Raw genomic sequence first — 6000 nt, 5'->3', positions numbered from 1 at the left:
CAAGCTCTGAATAATAATAATTAAGGTGAATGTGAAACAGCTGCATCAAAGAGATTTTCTCAAAAACATCTGTTTAAAAAAAACATAGTTTTGAAACTTCGTTCCAGTGTGTGATGTACCCAATGATTGTACAGCCCCCTGAATTATAAATCAGATTATTTATAGACCGTTATTTGAGCAAAATAAATTCCATCACTGGGGAAGAACCATAATCTTATCTAAGGCAGATAAACGACAGATATCTGACCTATAAAGGCTGAAACTGATAAATCAATAATTATATATCATTTAGAAACTTATTAACTAAAAAACCATATGTTTTTGTGATGTTTATTGTTTTGATCGGTAATTCAATATTTGAAGGTTAGAATTGAATCAATACATAACCCCAAACAGACCAACGCTAACTTGTCAACAACTAGCCAATTGAGAAGGCAGTTTGATTAATAATTGCTCGCAACAGCTATATAATATTAATTTTTTTCACTTTTCATACTATAATTTCTATGCCGAATGGGCCTAAATATTTATTTATGAGCTGTCATGAAGCTATATTTATTATAGAGACGAAATACGAATTGGCTCATATGTGATGATTGAGGATTGACATTCTAACACATAAAAAACGATGTAAACAAAAGAGATATATTTATTTAATACACATTCAGTTTTTATGGCTTTGAATAAAGATGTTGATATTTTTACACAAATAGATCATTCTTTTCCATTTTTATCTAACTACAATCCCAAAATCATCCGAGCCCTGATAGAATAATTGACTCACTGTACAGTCAGACGAAAATTTTAATATTCAAATGAGGGGTATTTTGGCAAGATGAACAAAAATATAAGGTCCTATGCACCTTTTCGATATTTCTTCAAATGGAAAATGAGTTTTTCGGGTTGTCAAAACTCCCCCTGAAACTATTCAACTTATCCTATTTTTATTAAAATATCAATGGTTTCTGCGATGAATAACATGGTTCTTGCCAACAATCGAACTCTTTGTGAATTTAGATATGACCTATACTGTATAATTATATATATATATATATATATATATATATAATATATATATATATATATAATTCTATCAATTGGATACATGGAAATAGAAGTATTTATTTCAGTCAGTTTATGGGTAGTTGATGAAATTGAATATCAATCAAAAAAAATAAAATAATTTTATCAGTACAGAATTAGTTGAATGAACTGTCGTTGTACTGAGTTCTTTGTCAACAATATTTTGATGTTGGTATTTATCCATTCATTATTTTCCCAGGAGTTATTTTATTTGAATTAGAAAATATCTATCAGGTCCAATCAATTCATCATGAATTTAATCGAAATAAAAAAAGGCCCATATACTTCTGTATTCATGTTCGTGAACGTGTTTGCATGTTTACACTTGTGATGGATAGCCAAAATATTGTAGAGCAAACTGCACGGCGAATTGTAATGAAGGACTCTGAATGAAAAGTTCAGCGTTCAGAGAGCGGTACAGCGAACAGTTGAAACAGAGGCGAACGGCACGACGAACGGTTCAGGGTACAGTACAGTGAATGTTTAACATCTGATTTTTAACTTTATGAAACATATTATGCTCATGTTCGTTGAAAGGCGCTGTTCGGCGGAATTCACGGTTTGCTGCGCGGTTAGAGGTTTGGCGGAATTCACGGTTTGCTGCGCGGTTCGAGGTTCGGTTCAGCATGTGTGGTCGCACCTTTAGATGTTACAGGGCAATAATACAGATCACAGGTCAAAGCAACATAATAATCTATACTATAATAAAGGAAAGAACTGGCTTATACACGTACGGAGTAGGAAAATTATGTTTGACACATTATCACGTCTTAACTACTGGACTGATTAACTTGAAATTTTGCATATCGATTCTTAATTAACCGAGGATGGTTATAGGCCTATTTTCGATTCTTCAAGATTTGATTACAGCAAGTTCTCAGTTTGTCAATTTTTCAATTTTTCATGCTTCCAGTTGTTGTATGGAAGCATCTGAACATTTCTTTTAGAAGGGAAATTTGAAGACAGGTATGATTGGGAATCTTATTCAAATAATAAGAACAGGCTTCCCGTCGCACCCAAATTCCGTCCACCATTTTTGAACCGCCATTTTGAATCCAACTTCATTTTTTTAAATATGAAAGTGGTAATATGATACATGATTTCAATACAGGATTTCAAGAGAAAATATGGTGAAGGAATGGTGAAAACCGCACATCGATGTCTCAAACCTTTCAAAAGTTTCAGTTTATTAAGTTATAAAATAGACCCTTGCGAAGCACGGGTTACCTGCTAGTATATAATGTATAGAATATTTATGTATTATCTAATATATAAAATTATATAAATCATCTTGCATTGAATCACTTCATAACTCAAACTCAAATCAACGCCTGTTCAACCGAATCCCGTCATTCGCGATTGGTCAGGTTTAACATAAATTATCACCGTTTATTGAAAGACAAAGTCATTTCGCAGCCTGTTGCAACCTAGCAACACATTGAGCGATAATAAGAGTTGCCATCCAATCTACTACGACTGTGTTTTTGCACACCTAGCGTCCAAAAAACGCGGCAACACACACACGCACTGACGCACACACTCATCCGGAAAACAAATCTATAGTGAGATCAACTTTTACTGTCATTAGTTTCTCATGAATAACACTAATGCTGCCCGTTCAACATATATGCTGACAGTCTGACGTTAATCTCAGTTGTAGTGAGATCAACTTTAAACTGGCAGCATTCCTTCGTAATAACTTCAATGCTTGCGATTCGACCAATGTTGACAGTTTGGAGAGAATCTGAGAATAGCTGCAGGCAGAAGTTGTTTTCGGCTCGTTTGAGCGAGTTATGATGCTGCTAATGTGCGCGACTTGTCGCGTCATTTCACTCATTCTATACATATATATTCTATACATCACATATTCTATACTCTTACTGCTCATTTCAATCTGGCGCCTGCAGTGAGATTCACATCAGTCTGTCAGCATAGATTAAATAGGATGTGTTGACATTGTTCACGAAAAGTACTGCCAGTCTTAGAGAGATTCACTATACTTGTGTATTTACTTAACATTGACAGCATCGGTTGAATTAGAGACTTTGATACTATTTACAAGGAATGCTGACTGTTTGAAGTGAGTTTTACTATGGCTGAAATCTGTCGCCGTTAAAAGGCAACAAACTGTGTTTACAGGATGTCGTTAAAGTTTCGACGCGTTTATTAACTGAACGTTGATGATCGATTGATGTGACGCTACGATTGAATGGTGCTATTTTGAGTTTACTCCTTACTGTTTCGACGTGTTTATTAGCTCGAGGTTAATTGCCGATATTGTTGCTGTGATTGATTTATTTATTGGTACTAACACATAATATCACGAAGTAATCCCGAGGAAACAACAAATTTAGTCCAAATTTGTTCTCTCCATACATTATGTTAAATAGCATTTTGGGGTTGTTTTCAATCAATCTTCAGTCCGGATGTATGTTGACTATATAGAGAGATGACTATCGAGTTTAGATTGTTGGGGAACTCATTTTGGATGGAATACCCTACTAAATTAAAAAAAGATTTCTCCAATCTCTTGTATCCAAGTTCTCTTATTCGAAATGTGAATTTGAATGGATGCAGAACTGACTATTTCCACTAGAATATTACACTCAATGGGAAAAATGTTAATCAGATCAGTTTTTTCTCTTCTTCCATGTTTTCTTCAACCCTTCTTCCTCTCTAGTGCCACTCGCCACCAGTGAGAATAGAACTAATTTATTCTTAACTCAACCAACTAACTAAACTAGCTCATTTCATTCTCTTTGTTTCCATGAAATTAAATTGACGTAGGTTCCTGTACCAACCTAACTTCTCCTAACTGAAACACAGAGCTTTATAACACAACAATGTTATTATATCACGTCTCGGTAGATAATATTCGATTTTCCATTCACTTATAATGTGGTGGCTCTTTTTGAAAATTCAACAACAATGTTCTTGTGAAAACTATACTCCATGGATGTAATGGTACAATGGCTAGTTTCCTGTGCTACTGTACAGTTTTCTTCCAATCATTTTGGATCTATTTCTTCTACTCATTTGCTTTTGTCTTCCTTTGAAAACAAACAAACTAGACCTATTAGAGTAACTGTTAAGAAATTGCATAGCACTTGCGATCCAGGTGATATAAAGGATGAACTTCAAGAGAAAGGATTTAAAATTCTGGATGTTGTAAAGATACTGCAGTGGAAGACTAAAGAACCACTTCCAATTTTTATGCTCACTTTTGATAATTCAGAGAATATAAAATAAAATTTATGAAATCCATGCAATCATGGGCATGAAAATTGAGGTTGTGCCAATTAAGAAGCCGAAATTCCTACCCCAATGCAAAAATTGCCAAGCCTGGGGGCATACGGTACTAAAAAAAATTGTAGGAAAGATCCCAGGGGTGTAAAATGTGCCGGTCCCCACCTTACCACCAGCTGTACAAAGCCAAAAGAAGAAAAAGCAAAGTGCTGCAATTGTGGAATGGAACATCCAGCTGATTATAGAGGGTGTCTAGTGGCACAAGAACTGCAAGCACTCTTCGGAATAAGAAGAAATAACCAAAAACCAACGAGGGAAATGAAACTCCTGTGCCTCAAAGGGTATTAAAAGATGCTCGAGTTATTGAGAATCAGTCTTATTCGGATAGAGTGAAACAAGTTCCAGTTAACAAAATGAATGAGAAAACCCAACTTATATCCCAGAGCTTAGGTGAAGATTTAGGATTGAATATAGCCTCTCAACTCCAATTAATTCTTGAAAAGCTAGTTAGGCAGGAGCAACTCAATAAAACAATTCTTTCTAGACTAGAAAAACTAGAGAATACTACAGTGAAATAAAGCACTTACAAGGAATATGGAAGGTAGATTTAGAATAATGACATGGAACGCCAACGGTTTATTACAGCATAAAGATGATCTATTGGCAATTCTATTTGAACAAAAAATTGATGTTTTCCCAATTTCAGAAACACATTTCACAAAGCAATCATATTTAAAAATGAGAGGTTACAAAATATAATATCATGCAGTACATCCCCAGAACAGTGCTCGTGGAGGAAGTGCGGTGATGGTTAAAGAAGAATTAATTCATCATGAGTATAAGAAAATAGAATTGCAAGAGTTCCAGTCGATTTCTGTAAAAGTGAAACTTACATGCCATCCGAGTGGAATGATAACGATCGCAGCTGTCTACTGCCCTTCTCGATTCAGCTTAAAGAAACCAGATTACAGTGATTTTTTAAGAAATTTCACGGGAAAATTCATCATCGGTGGAGACTTCAACTCGAAGAATACTAGATGGGGCTCGAGACTAACCACAACCAAAGGGAAGGAGTTACAACTGGCCGTTGATGAATACAACTGCGAAGTACATTCGACAAGGAAGTCAACTTACTGGCCAACAGATAGAGCTAAGATCCCAGACCTGTTAGACATCTTCATCACAAAGTACATATCACCCAACACTATAGAGGTTGAGGAAGAATTTGATCTTAACTCCGATCATTCACCAATTGTCCTTACAGTCCATAGCTCTGCTGTGAAAAAACCCGGAGCACCACAACTAATATATAAATATACAGACATCACAGAGAAGGGAAAATCCTCTTCTCTGTGCAGACATAGAATCATTAAAGCACATGTTAGAAAATAAAATTGATTTAGACACATCTCTACAAACGACTGAAGAGCTGGAAAATGAAGTACAAGAGTTTGTAACGAACATTCAACAATCTGCATGGGAAAACACTCCCCCACGTCAGAGTAAAATTAAAGGTAATTGCTACCCCCAAGTAGTAAGAGAGCTGATAGCAGGAAGAAGAAGAACTTGAAGAACGAAAGAGATCCAAGAAGTAAAATAGAACTGAATAGAATTACACAGAACTTGAGAGGAGCAATACATGAAATAAAACAGCAAGAGATCAACACTTAC

The sequence above is a fragment of the Nilaparvata lugens genome, chromosome 2 (assembly GCF_014356525.2).
Source record: "Nilaparvata lugens isolate BPH chromosome 2, ASM1435652v1, whole genome shotgun sequence".
In the NCBI taxonomy this organism is placed as follows: Eukaryota; Metazoa; Arthropoda; class Insecta; order Hemiptera; family Delphacidae; genus Nilaparvata; species Nilaparvata lugens.
This window is presented reverse-complemented; position numbering follows the sequence as displayed.